Below are 14,594 nucleotides of genomic sequence, written 5' to 3' on the forward strand. Positions count from 1 at the left end.
GTGAGAAAAGGGGACACGCACTGTTGGGTTCCTGTTTACGCACTTCGTAAACAGGTGTATTCCAGGTGCAAGTTTCCAGCTAATCTTTCAGAACTTCAATCCTATTTCTCTTTGATTCCCATTATGAAAACAAAACGTGTTCCCAAAAGCAGGGTAAGAAATAATTGGCCTTTGATAGAAACGAATCCCCCTGGAAAGGAAGAAAACCTAGAATTTGTTTCCTGCATAAGTGGAGGGTTATTGACTCACCTGCTAAATTGGATACGAGAGTAATATGCATCACAAAGTACTCTGCATACAGAAAGGAATGAGATAATGACACTAACACTGAATCTCCAAATACAAAGTTTTAGTGACTCCTAAAATTCTACATCAGAAAGTACTTTCCTTTGAGATTAGAATTGTCCCACAACAGTGATTTATGCAGCTGATAACAGTAACGAAAGCTAACATTTTTGGGGTGCTCGTTACGTGTCAGGCGCTGTGTTGTGTACTGACTGTGAATGATGCCATTCAATTCTCCCAACATCTCTATAAGGTGTCATTATCCTCTTTTTACAGTGGAGAAAACTGAGGCTCAGAGAGATCAAGGTAATTTTTCAAAGCCCTTATACTCTAAGATAAACATTCTCCAAATGTTCTTTTCAGAACCCCTATTTGTTTATCCTTTTCTTCCAGAGTAACTTAATAGAAATGTGCATGGGTGTGTGTGCCCGTGTTCTTAATTGTTTATTTAATAGTCTGACCTCTTGTCCAAGAAAACGGTAGCTATTGATGTACTTAGTATTCTTTGTCAGTTACTCAAGGTAAAGCATCCACACCAAGATAAAGGATTTGCAGAACCATTCGGTGAACTCATAATTTTCCAAGTACACACTGACACTCAGTAGATTTCTTTTAGTGGGGGTACTTATACATTAGCAATGTTTTATCTAATAGCAAGAGCAGATATATGAGGAAGTAAATGCACTGTAGTTGTATGTGTGGACAAGTCTGTCCACACATACATAAGAAGTGAAAGATTTTCATCTCAGTTCACGTATGCCTCTTAACCAAAGTCCAAGGGAGGTAGTGTCATGTTGAACATATATGATCTCTTCCTCCCCACCTTTTCTCAATTTGTACAATAGACCATTTTAAAATGAGAGTAACTATTAAAGATAACTAAAATGATCACCAGGCATCCCCGTTTGATACATTTAAAATTGGACAAAGAAGTCCAGTGGTCAGTCACTCGTCTTCTGTAAAGGAAACGAGTAATTCCCCAGAAAAAGAAGGGACCCCATCTGGGGTCTATCAGAGTCTAGGAAAAAGTGAAAATTTTGAGTATCCCCTTCCAAAGACATATACACTGTCCAGTTTCTCAGGACATAGCTCCCCCAGATCATCCAAATACCGCCCTATCCTCCATGGATGTACAAACTCATACACCCAATGGCCATTCCCCGATGAGAATTCATCTGGATTTTCTACAGAACGTTGGCGATTTCTCCCCAAAACCCCCAAAGATACATTTGTATTTGTGGAACAGGAAGAGCCTGGAGGAGAGATTAGCTCTCCAACTCACCTTGCACTAAATAAAAAGTCATTAAGCAGCCTTTTGGAGTACTCTCCTCTCTTCCCTCAAAGATAATCCTTCACATTTTATCAGATGGGCATTTCTGAGGGAGGGAATCTGGCTGGAGAACAGCGAGGCAGTACAACTACACACTCTAACTACTTGGTTTGGGAGCTGTTAGCCAAATGCTACAGAAACATAATCATAGGCATTTATTAAAATAAACATTTCAAGAAGTGTGGTTTTCCCGGCCATTGGCAACAGAGGCATGACAAAGATCTATGTTCCTCCAACACTTGGGAGACTCAGCATAGCATGAGAGCTGTAAAGGACAGTGGGTATGTCCTTTACAGATGAAGTCAGAGAAGGCCAGAAGCCCCTCCACACCAAGAGCCCCACAGGAGGGCTGGGGCACCGGGGGCCAAGGGAGCAGAGGTATTGCTGGAGATCGTCAGAGGACAGAGATCCATCTAGAACAGCATCAGCACTACAGGAGGGAGGGAAGCGTAGTTCTAGAGTTTGCCTGAGAACAAATCAAAGAAACTTCTCTGGGGGGGCATGTGGATTCCACTCTATCGTTATCATCCGCCATGCGTGTTAATGGTTTTTAGTGGGTTTTATCTTGTTTGAAACATTCATTTCTTTTGGTAGCCATCTTGGGCTGTCCTCTCCCATCTTTTGTATTTACGCCTTGTGGTGTTTAAGTAATGAATTTATCACAAGATATCTTTAGGTAAAGAGCCATGGTTTCTATTCTTTGTCTCCCCCATAATGCTTAGTCTTTCATATTGAGAACTTGCCTTCCACTTTAATCCACATTACTCTAGAATCACACTTACCTTCTCCCTCAATATTTAAAAAAAAAAAGAATTTTTAAAATAACGATGAAGAAAGATAGCATTTAAAGAGTTGGACTAGATCTCAAAACTCATTTTCTAGACAAAGAAACGAGACTCTACAAGATGACTAAATTATGAGAGGGGACTCATGTGAAATAACATGTCCAGGTGTCTTATCATTAAACCATGCTGGCTCCTTCTTAATGCCTTTTCAGTAACTTCTATTTAGATGAGGCATCAAAACCTTGACAAGCTGTGGATCTGTGACTGAGAAAAATCACGAAGAGCTGGTAACTTCAAAATAAATGTGAATGGTACAAAGGATTTCCAGGGGGAGACTTGGGTTATTAGTTTATGTTTGAGAAGGGATGAATACTTTTGGAACAAATGGAATGGTTTGCTAATTTAGTGCTTACTTTGAAGCAATAACTCCTACGACGGATTGGGCTGGTTTAAAACAGTTGATAATGAGAAATCCTCTAATACTAGAGCAATGAATCTTTTTTGGTGGCTCCAGAGAGGTAAACTGATGAGTAACAACTGATCTTTTGAGAGAGTGGTCAAGGAGTTCCATCCACAGGTAGAAATACCACCCATGAGAGAAGAGACCTTTACCTTTCTGCTTCAAAACTTTCCCCAGCTCCATTTAACAGAGTAAGAGGGGGGTCCTTTCTGACTTGGGGGGGACTATCTTAGAATTCAGGCTTAGGAGAATGATGTTGCCATATTTTTCTGTACCTCTTCACACCTAATGGATTTCCAATCACTAACAAACATCTGCAGAAAATCCCTTAGTGACAAGTAATCCCTTATCTAGGTTTCTTTTAATAGAACCCAACAATCTGCAGAATGAACCCCAGAGTCTCTCCTCAGCATCAGGTGGTAACAGTCAATCAAGCCCCTGGAATGCAAGACAATGCAGGCTGCTGGGAGGGGGGAGGGAAGGCCATGCCTTTGGACATGCCACAGGGGAAAAACAAAAGGCTTCCAAAGACTCTGGCTGCAACTCCGAGGCTATTGTGAGAGCTGCTGGTGCCGAGTGTTCTTCAGGAGAGGAGAATGGAAAGTTTGCCTGATACAAAGGCATCCCAATATAGGAACCTCACCCCAAATGGTCTTGCCTCTCCTTGCCTTGATATTTGGAGGAGAATATAATTGCGAGGAGGTACTTGAAGGCACTTATAAATTTGAAGGGGGCTGGCTACCAGCATCTACCAATTTCATCACAATTGTTTGCACTTGAGTCTCCTCAGAGCAAACAAGGGCCTTATGGGCTTTGATGAAATGGGGAAATCGGGAGGATGTTTTCCAACCTGCTCCAGCTGTGCCCGGGTTGCGCGTGCGCGCACACGCGCACACAGGCGCACGCACTCACGCGTACGCACGGTATGTTGGGTGAACGGCTGTTTTGCTGGGTGGTGGTTGTTGTTTTTTTTTTTTTTTCCTTTCTCGGAGTGAGTGGCAAAGACACATTTTCCCCCTGTCTTCCTCCTCCTCTTCCCAGTTGCTTTACCTTCAAGGATGATTTGTTTTATTAAACTGACTGTCCCTAGCCTCTGCAGTACATAATAAAAGCCTGACAGAGCAGGCTGCCTGCCTTCTGTGTCCTGCAGACACTCATCATAAGTGTCAGGACATACCAAGGTTAGTGGTCACTGCAAGTGTGCTCGCTGGCCCAAACCTTGCCAAACGCTCTTGGCAGCTGAATGAATGTCACAGAGAATAGAAAGGGAATTACAAAGGTTAAAAAGAAGACAGCCTCTCCTATTTTCTGGAGACAAGAGAAGCTGATTTTTCACACCTCTGAAATATCCCCAAGCTCATCCCTTGGCCTTTTGCAGGGGACCTGAGCCTGGTCCCTCGCACAGCTCCCCACGGATGCCTCTCCATCCTTGATCCCCTTTAAAAATCGGTCCACTGGCCTAATTTCAGCAGTGAGATGATCTGCGCTGAAACGGACAGAAAACAAACCAGGCATGGTGCTCTCTCACCAGCCCTTCCCCCATGACCAAAGGCTCAAATGGCTTATCAAGGTTATCAATAGATCACAATCTTATCAAGGGAGATCATCTTTCAAACTAGTTTTTTTTTTTTTTTTTTTTTCCCAAACTTACTCTGACTGGGAAATGTAAAAGGAAACCTATGCATGGGCAGGAGTATTTAAGGGATGGAAAAGTAAAATCCTGGCTAGTATTTTGGTGAATTAGTTTGTGTGTGGGTTTTCTTTCTTCTTCCTCCTCCATTTTTTTTTTTTTAATACTATAAAAGGGCAATAAAATGCTGACTGTAAGAAGACAATGTCAAGGAGAAAAGGGTACTGGTATTTTGGATACTCTTCACTGCTCGCCTTGGAGAGAGAGTTATTCTTGTCACAAACCCTTTTGTCTGCATCTGCTGACTGCTTGCCTGTAGCCAGCAGCATACTTTAACTGTTTTGTCACCTCCTAACATCACATGCATCAGCTGTTGGGCTTTTGTTACGGGTATTGTAGAACTAATCCACTGTGGCTGTTCTACTGTGCAGTAAATAAAACAGAAACGGGCTTCTCAGACAATTCTGCATGAATATTTCAGATGGCTTTACAACTCCAATTCACAAAATCAAATAAATAAATAACTCCCCCAGCCTCTACCCGCACAGAAACAAAACCCCTCAAACTAGACCCAGATGCCTCCAAGTCAACCGCATTGAAGACACTGACTTGAGCCTTCAAGCAATTGTTTCAGTGAAGTTGAAAGAATAGTGCTCTCTACACTTGAACACCGCGGTATTCATACTTGTTATTAGCGTTAAACACATCTAATTCCAAAAGCTGGGTAAGCAGCTTTGGAAATCTGGAGAGCCACTTCTCTCCTTGGGCTTTGTATAAAACTTAAAAAAAAAAAAAAAAGTAATGCCATCAGAAATACATAGTTAGAGTTGCCTTGTCAAACCCCTTTCATTGTTTCCAACTGCATTTTCTTCCCTCCCACTTATCAAAGGGGTCAAAGGAAGATGCTTGTGTATCTAGTTCATCCCAAGAGCCTTTCCAAAATGTTTAACCTGGGTAGGAGCACAAAAGGAAAATCGAACTTCGGGCTGGGATTTACATCATGAGTTCTCTTATAGTATAAACAATACACTAATCATACACAGCGAGGCATTTTCTAGATGACTTCTAAGTGTCTTTGGAGAAGCTACAAAGAGAAAGGGTCTCTGCACACACACGCACATGTGCACACACACACAGACCCTAGGAAAGAAGACAAAGTTGAAGTACTTTCCCGAGCATTCATTCACCCTGGTGTGCACATGATTCCTCTAAACAAACTCTCCCATCCCCGCTGTTTGTTAAGTAAATATTGATCAAGGAGAGACATAGCTCCTGACGGCAGTGGCACAAGCTGGGGACTTAAACTGCAGACAGAGTGGACTTAAATGGATAAACTCAGATGCTTTAGTTACTCCTCACAGAGATTACCAGATGAAAAGGCAAGAACAGATACGTTATGGCTGCTCCTCTCCGCTGTCTTGTTCGTACTGAATTTTTCTGTCAGAGGCAGAGGAGGAAACCCGGAGCTTTAAAATGTGGTTACAGGACACTGTTACTAAGGGTCTCCCCTGCAGTCGTGCACGCGTTTATCCTGTGTGTATGACCGGGGACTAACTGGGCCCGAAGGAAGACAGGGTGCAGGATGCTGCCCAGGGTGCATTGTGGGATTGTGTCCCAAAGCCCTGTCATGGTGGGGAAGCATTAGGTAGGAAAGCAAACACGAATGTGCTTTGGAGAGCATAAAGTACCACCCAGATGTAAGGTGGTGCTTCGAACCTTTAAGGAAGAATCCAATAACTGGGAAGAGTTCCACTGTGATTAATAAATGTGCGCAAAGCAGTGTTTTGAAAGATGCCTTGAGGATGTTTGCTTGAGTAATTTTACTGGCCGAGTCAACAAGTTGACAAAGTTGCTCTGCATTTCCTAAGTTTTATTCCAGTCATGTCACGATTGTGACTTGAGTCCCTATCAGGAGCTGCGGGGCCCTGGGTGCTTCCCTGGGAAGGCCAGGTTTTAAATCGTCTCTAGAGATTAGGTTTTGTACCTTAATTAATCACTGAGCACCACGGTCAAAGAACAAGGTGTCGTATTTAGAGTTCCCACCAAATGGCTACGCGGTGTTTAAATTTTACGAGGTTGCTCACACCTATGTTTGGAAGGCCTGGCGTTATCTGGGGAGCACTGGTCGAGAAGCCACTTGCCTACGTCTGCTGGGTTATACCTGATGAGGCAAAGGAAGGTTCTATGGCAGCAACCAGGCTTCAGACTAAAGTCTCTTTCACTCTGATGTTCCAAGTGGCGTTCATCTTTCAGGGAACTTACAGGATTGGATCAGCGTGATCATGCAGTTTTAGGCCTATGAGTGGGATCACTTCCTAGTAACATGTTTTGCTACTTAAATATGTGAAGAGTAAATGCTTATAGGAAGTGGCTATAGTTCAAGGCTGTCCTTAAAAAAAAAACCCCAAAAAACAATAAAACAAAAACACCCCCCCATGTTTCCTCTAAGCAAAGGAACACATAGCAATAACAGTCTGTATCATATTTTTTTTTTTTTACAAACCTTCAAAAGAACAATGTTCTGTTGAGCAAAATTCAGTAGCATTCTGTAAACATTAATTTAAGGAAATCAATAGACTCAGTGAGCTAAAGCCATATTGCAAGATAAACTGGCCAGAGTGCCACTTTGTCAAATAGATTTTCGTTTTCTCGGCTAGATAAAGACAGTTTCAAAACGGGGCAAACGTGTTGCAACCAAGGTTTGAAAAGTATGTGGCCTTCAAACAGTCTGCTTGTTCCTACTGCAAAGCTGGACAAACATACTTTAAAAATGATAAGATGGCTTAGAATTGATGTGGCTTTCCGATTTTATGGACAGTAGATTTCTTGGTTGTCTCCCAGGCAAAAAGTAAAACAAAATCCCATGCGTTCTGAACACAAAAAATTGTACTTGGGAGAAAGGGTTAAACTGTCTTGAGAAAGGGAGCTTTGGGGGCAGTGTCAGTTGGTGCTTGACTTTAAAAAAGAAAGGAAGAAAGAAATCTTTATTCATGCTGACCTGATGGGCAACAGGCCTTCTTGCCAAAATCCAAAAGCCAAACTCTCTGGTGGGTTTGGGATCAGAGGTTTCAGCTGGTGGGAGCCGCTCCAGTTCTGTGCTCGCCATGCAATGTCATGTTAATGCGCGAGGGGTGGGGGTGGGGATGGACACCAGGGCCCCCAGGTTTCTCCAGGCCAGCCTGAAAGAGCGGCAGGGATCGTCGGAAAAAGTGGCAAAAGGAAAGCATGTCTCTCCGTCTGTCACTGCGGCAGGGACGGACACTGAGCCTGTGGCAGGACACTTCCAAGTTAAACCGCCTGCCATCCTCCAGTGCCATACCAGTCTGTACACCTGCCAGCGGAGGGGCAAAAAAGATGGCACGTGGTAGAAATGGCCCACTGGAGGGAATGCAATAAAAAGAAGGAACAGTCACGTGGAAACTGCGAGGAGGGAGGTTAAGGGCCCGCCTTGAGTGGACAAGGGAACTCCACGAAAAAGCATCATGCGTGGGCTTTGGTCTGTAGCGTGGGCAGTGGGGGGCGACTCCAGGCTATCACCCTCACGCGGACCTCTCTGACAGCAGCCTGAAGGAAGCACAGAGGCATGCCCTGAGTCTTTTCTTGGTTTCCTCACCTGACTTGAGTCTTTCTCTTTTCAAAGTGCTCTTTACAATATACAGAATGCACCATAAAATGTCTACACCCTTAAGATGTTGATGACATCTGTACGGATACAAACAGCGTACGATTATCAACGCATGTGCTAGGATGGAGCCTTTTGAGCAGTTGTGACTTCCGGTGATAAAAAAAAAAGAATGTCTTAACATCTAGTCTACCTGTTAACGATTTGTGTGTACTTCTTAAACGGTGTAAGCATTCCATCGGTAATGCGTAGAGATGTCAAGATAAATACAACCATCTCTCCCCTATCCCAAGGAAAGGAGGTACTATATAATAAGCTCTTATGGTAGAGTTTAGAAGAAACTCTTTGACACTGGCAACAATTGTTCTGAGGGGCCGAAATGTGGTTCACCGAATATGATTAAAATGGCCTGGAAGTCTTGGTGATGTACATGTCAGGTAACACAATGATTGTCACGTCATTTCTGGCGACGGAGTCAATTCTCCTTCCTTCCCAAACTCTGCACATGTTTCAAAGAGTGATTCCACGTTTTAACAAACAAAACAAACAAATGAATAAAACTCGCCAAAAAGAAAATCAGGGGCAAAGTATTAAAAACTAAAGTCTAATACTTTCCCCAGTCTCCGCACCCCCCAGACACTATGAAAAGACTCTTAGACCTTAACAACAATTGGAAGCCTTCTGCTGGAATAATGCGTCTGGCAGGCTCTTCAGGTAAGAGCTCGAGCAAGACTATTTCGTCAAAGAATCAGAGGGTTTGGGGACCCCAGGACTAGGAGAGAGTCCATATTCTCCAAAAGAGTGAAACAACCTGAGCCAGCCGTTGGCAATCTTTCTCTGAAAAGGGCTAGAGAGTAAACACATAAGCTTTGTGGGCCACATTCTGTCTCCGTTGCACGTTCTTCTTCTTGTTTACAACTTTTTAAAAATATAAAAACCATTCTGAGCTTGGAGTCATAAAAGACAGGCCGCGGGCCAGATCTGGCCCATCCGCCACTAGTCTGCCAACCTCTGCTCTTAGCCAAACTTGAGGGCTAACCCTTCTCCTGAATGCGCCTTCATTCTTCACTAATCCTGTGTGCCTCACTGGATCAGCACACTCCTTGTTCTCGCTGGGTAGCTGGGATTGATTCACCCAAATTCAACCTGCAAAGTCACGCCATTCCGCAGATGCGCTGACGGCTGCCCGTGTCTATGGGATCAGAGCTAAACCACGCCCAGAGATGGTCAAGGACCGGGAAGCCTTGAGTCTTGCTCTGCCTTGATGGGGAGCTTCTCGTGAGGAACTTTCCTGCCAGTAAATATTCAATCGTACGAGACGGAGGGATCTGTACCTCCTTCACAACACATCAAATGAATCAGCTCGATACTTAGATTAAAAAAAACAAAACAAAACAAAAAACACAAAAATAAGCAGCGTACCAGTCACCGTGCAGTGTTAACTAACTTCCCTTCAAGGCAGCCCCATGAATTATGTGCCACTGGCATCTGAGTTCAAGACGGGCTGATAGTGCTTAAAGTTTAACTTTTGCTACAATTGCTGGGTGAGGTGGTAAGATAAATAGGGCCAAGCTTGGTGCCATTCTTGGACGGGAGATTATCCAAAAACAACAAGACATAAACTCTCCAATATTGCACAAAAGGAAGCTGGGGCACAGATAATCCACAGTTACTCCTGTTTCGTTCGAGAATGCATTACGTGATTGTTTTCTACGGCAGGTTTATCTTCGTAATTAAGCTTTGCCGAGGCTGACATGGAAACTGGTCTGCGTTGCCCTGTATTCCTGCTGATGGAGCATGTGAGGGAGGAGCCCAAGGAGAAACTGTTAGGAAGCAGAGTTCAGGCAGGACGATGAGAACAGCACCACTCACCGCGAGCACCAGGAAAGGCACTGTGAGATGTGGGTGATCATCAAGAGTGCTTCCAAGAACACCGGATCCTGGGAGAGCCTCTCAGTCTGCTAACAATAGAGGATGCGTCCCAAATCATATCCGGGCTGTTCTGAGAAAGGACTGGGATTAAACACCCCAGTCCCATCTTTTGGTTTTGCCCAAAACATCCTTGTTCTGTCAGACAAATTCTATTTTGTGCTTCTAGAGTATCCTGTTGGTCTCTCCTCCACAATTACCCTTTGCAAAACTAAGGATGAGCTGTATTTCAAAGCAACCTGAGGGCTTGTGAATGGCTTTGAAATTCCCTTTTCAAGAAAGGTAAATAGTTTGGAGAAGGGGAGAAACAGATTCCGGAATGGCCCCTGGGGCCCCTGGGAGCCCCCTCCACCCATGTCAACGGCTCACTGGGCTTGAGGTGACATTCACGGTGGGGAGTTTTAGGGTGGTGTCGGGGATTGGCCCTTGCCTTGGCCCTGCTGAAAGGCACTTCCAGGAGTCTACATAAAAATGATCTTGTGTACCTTCAGGTCACATTCAATGATACATCTTGGAAAATCGTCTGTATGTTAAAGGAAATGCAGTGGCCTTGAAACCAAAGCCTCTCATCTTCTTCTACCTACTTCTGGTTATTTCTCGACCGTTAGAACCACTCAAACCCCCACACTTGTTCTCAGTCAACGTTATTGTCACCTTTTATGAAAAGTCACTTGTACAACCAGATTTCACTTTAAAATGTTATGGTAGCCCTCCCCCCCCAAAAAAAAGAGAAGTTGGGGACTACGACCAGAGGAAGATAAAAAAAACACTTATCCAAATGACTTGTGTGAAGATTTGCCACCTGTCAACCACACACATGAGCACACACAAAACCCCAGTGGAAAAGACTTTCCTGATGGAGACTGTCACCATGTTGGGCGTCCCTAAAAGAAAAGGTGGTAGTGCCTTTGCAAAAATTACCAGCCGAGCCTAGGAAGGAAGGTAGTTGTCTGAGGGGAGGTGTTGTAGATTAAACAGAGGTTGATGCGTATCACAAGTGCCAGCGGTCTGGGTCGATGGCGGGCATACAGGAAGACGTACGGGAACAGGTACACAGACAATCCCTTAGTTGTCCTGTTCTATACCATCTCCCAGAAAACCCACTTGCACGAGGGCCTCAAGGACGAATGTCCTCATTGCTTGGCTGCCCTAGCCGACACAACGAATAAAGTGAGCAGCAAGTCTCACGACTAGTGCCAACTCAGTCAACAAATGTTTATGAATTTAAAAAATTAGTCCCTATAATCTCAGCGAGGGAGCTGCCACGTCTCCAAGGGCACCGCTGAGATTTAGATCTGCGAAGAGGGCCTTGGGAGAACACTGAAATGGGCACCCTAGAGATGTTCGCTGAGATAATTAAGCCACAGCAGAGCCACACGGGGGGAAGTGGCCCCGCATGGACACCATCTGGATTCCTAGGGGCTCCGCAATCACTGCTTAAAGCTTTGCATCATGCCCAGGATTTATTTAGAGAATGCAGAATGTCTTTATTCTAGAATCACAGAACTTCAGAGAGAGAACAAAGCTCCGTGTTTAATCGTATCACTTTACAGGTGAGCAGAGTAGAGCCCAAAATAGACAGGTGTTGCCAGAACTAGACCCTCCGATCCAGGGTTCCCTCCCCCAGACCCCATCACCCCATCGCTGCTCTTCTCATCTAGAACCCATGACTCCAGAATCCTGGAGCTGTGCCAGGCTGGTGTCACCTTTACAGCCACACTTGGGGCAGGAAGAATCACTTTCTCTTTTTAAAACCAGTTTTGCATTGACTCTTTGTCCCAATTCTGATGAGAACTCCCTCTTCCGCTCATTTGTTTGTTTGCCTATTTAGGGTCAGCGGGAAATGGCGCAACCGTTGAGCTACTGATAACGGCAACAAGGTAACTTTTACTTGGCTCTGGGAATTAATAAAAGCAAATGCTTATACGCACTTACTTTGGGCTAATATATTCGTGCGTATTCATTTAATTCTCAAGACCACTCGGTGAGATACTTGCTATCATTTCCCCCATTTTATAGATGAGGAGACTGAGGCACAGAGAGCGGGTAAGACATTTGCCAAGGTTTCAGTGCTAGAAAGTGGCAGAGCTGGGTTTTGATCCCAGGAACCGGTTCCAGGATGCAGGCTGTTCGTGAGGCTCTGCTCTATTATAATCAGTTCAGGACCACGGACATGGCAAAGACTCCCCAAAGGATTTCCTTTTTCAGATTTCAAGGTGATGCTTTTATTTATATAAAAAAAACACCTACTTGTAAGTGAACATTTTGTTTCCTGCCTGAGAATAATTTAGAGACCAGAGCTTTCTTGCTGTAGTTATCATTGTTATAGGCTCAAACCCAAGACTAAGGCCATATCTTCCCGATATCAAACACTCTGATACTTTATCAACAAAAACACTGAAAACATCCAGACAGTAGGGCGGATCTGCCCATTTTTCATCTGGCTGGATATGTCCCGTGGACACATTAAGATCTGCCAGAATTCTTGCCAAGCGTCTCATAAATTGGTCTCATGGGATCATTTTAACCAAAAAGTGCTAACTGAGAAGCTACGCAAGAAATCCAACTTCCGAGGATAAACTTTTGGGACAATCAAAGCAAATCGCATTGGGTGTGTGTGAGAGAGATCATCACCAAAGCGTGGTGTGGTGGCCCACAGCTGGAATTCTGTCCCCTTGGCCAGTAACTGCACTGTCCCTCACGAAGACACAGTCATGCCAGAAGCGCATTACAGAAGGGCAGCTAAAATGATCAGGGGTGGCCCACGGACTGTATGAGATTAGACTTTTAAAAAGGATTAGAGCCCCTTAATCTGGACAGATGAAGATTAAGAGGGAGGAATGATCAAAGTCTATAAAATCAGAAAGGAAATGGAGAATATGGCTACAGTTCTGTTCACAAATCCCAGGATATTGTAACAAGGGCTATCCCTTTGGAGTTCCAGGAAAATGACTTTCAGAGCCATAAAAAGAAGATACAATTTTCACAGCAGGTAATAAATTTAGAGAATTATCATCCTGAGGAGTGGTATACTCTGAGAATGCAGTTAGGTTTGAAAAAGGCTTAAATAAACCTATGGGTGATAAAACCATAATGAGGTAATAATGGAAGGTTGGGAATGTTCTAGGGACATCCTGAGTCTTTTGAAAACGATTCCATCAATGACAGGTACCAGCCCCTCCTCACAGGCTTCCCGCCTGGGGCTGGGTGGCCTCCTGATGCGACCACCTCTCTTCCCTTCCCTTTGCCAGACAGGTTATTCCTAAAATTCCGAACGGGGCTCCGTGACTGGAAAGATTTCGGACCTGGTACAATATGACAACTCATTCCTTGGAGGGAGTTTTCTTTATTCCTCACCAATGTCTTTGTCCTAGTGTCTGTGATACCCATAAAAATATGAACTTAATCCTGAAAACAAACAAAAAAATCTATGTTTTGCTCAAAGATAGAGACATTAAAACATCTTCTGTTGCAGTGGTTGGGGGGATAAAAACTGGTGAAACTCTCCCCTGGGGAAGCTACTCATTGCATGCTAACACAGACCAATGAATTCAAACTTAAGGGGAAATTAAACGTCCCGATTATGTAGCACCTATCACAGCCCAAGGTATTGAACTCTGAAATTTCCCGCAGTTAATAGAAAAACCCGCACACCTGAACAAATGCCATGGTTCTGTGAAACATACAGAATAAAACTTAAGAGAAAAGCTGTAGCTCCTTTCCCAAAGAGCCAAGTGTTAATCACTTTAAATATCTAATAATAGGTCATTGTTGGGGGCTGGGGAGGTTAGGGCCACGGAAGGAGGCAGGGGACTTCGGTAGGGGGTAGAAAGGGGATGAAGATTCCATTCAGAGAAAGGGAACCTTCAGACAACTGTAACATGCACAGCGAAGCATGAAGAACCTTTTCTGTACTCACGTTTTAGACTGCTTTCTGAAAATTGATAAAATGTGGCAAATGAAGGAACCAAGGGGAGGAAAGGGGTGGGGATGGAGGAGAAAGGCATTCGTCCAATAAGCAATATCTAATAACTCCTAACCCCAACCCTATCTACCTACCGTCACAAAGTGGGGACTGTCCCTAGGCATCTATTCAAATTCCAAGTTTGAAAATGTGAGTCCTCACGTTGGGGAGCCATTCCAAGTCACTGTTCACTTGGGGAACGGAAAAGTAGGAAGGTGGCAAGGGGCGGGGACGGGTTAAGGGGTAGAGTCACCCCGTTTCTCGTTGTAGCCTGCAGAATGATTTGGGCAAGAAAGCTGGGACATCTGGAGTTCAGAAGTCGAGGAAAATGGGGAAGAACCGGGAAGATGAATACATGATCATCAGCTACACAAAAGAACGGAGCAGAAAGAAGCCTGGATTTGGGCACTCGCGTCTGGCAAGGAGGCCAGCAGCAGGGCTAATGAAGCATTTGTGGTGTGGGACGCTTGCCAGCACGACAAAGAAGATGTGCTGGGGCTCTGCACATGTGCCGGGGCCCCCAGAGCAAAATAAGGACATAATCACCATCAGTGTCACAGACCAGACTGTACACAAGGTGACAGGGGAG

At 44.3% G+C, this 14,594-nt stretch overlaps 1 protein-coding gene across 3 annotated transcripts in view; it reads right to left on the bottom strand.

Moving 5' to 3' along the window:
* PROX1 (prospero homeobox 1) overlaps positions 1 to 14,594 on the bottom strand; it is a 49,916-nt gene that overhangs the window by 3,632 nt on the left and 31,690 nt on the right. The window lies entirely within an intron of this gene.

The sequence above is a fragment of the Panthera leo genome, chromosome F3, assembly GCF_018350215.1.
Source record: "Panthera leo isolate Ple1 chromosome F3, P.leo_Ple1_pat1.1, whole genome shotgun sequence".
NCBI classification, from domain to species: Eukaryota; Metazoa; Chordata; class Mammalia; order Carnivora; family Felidae; genus Panthera; species Panthera leo.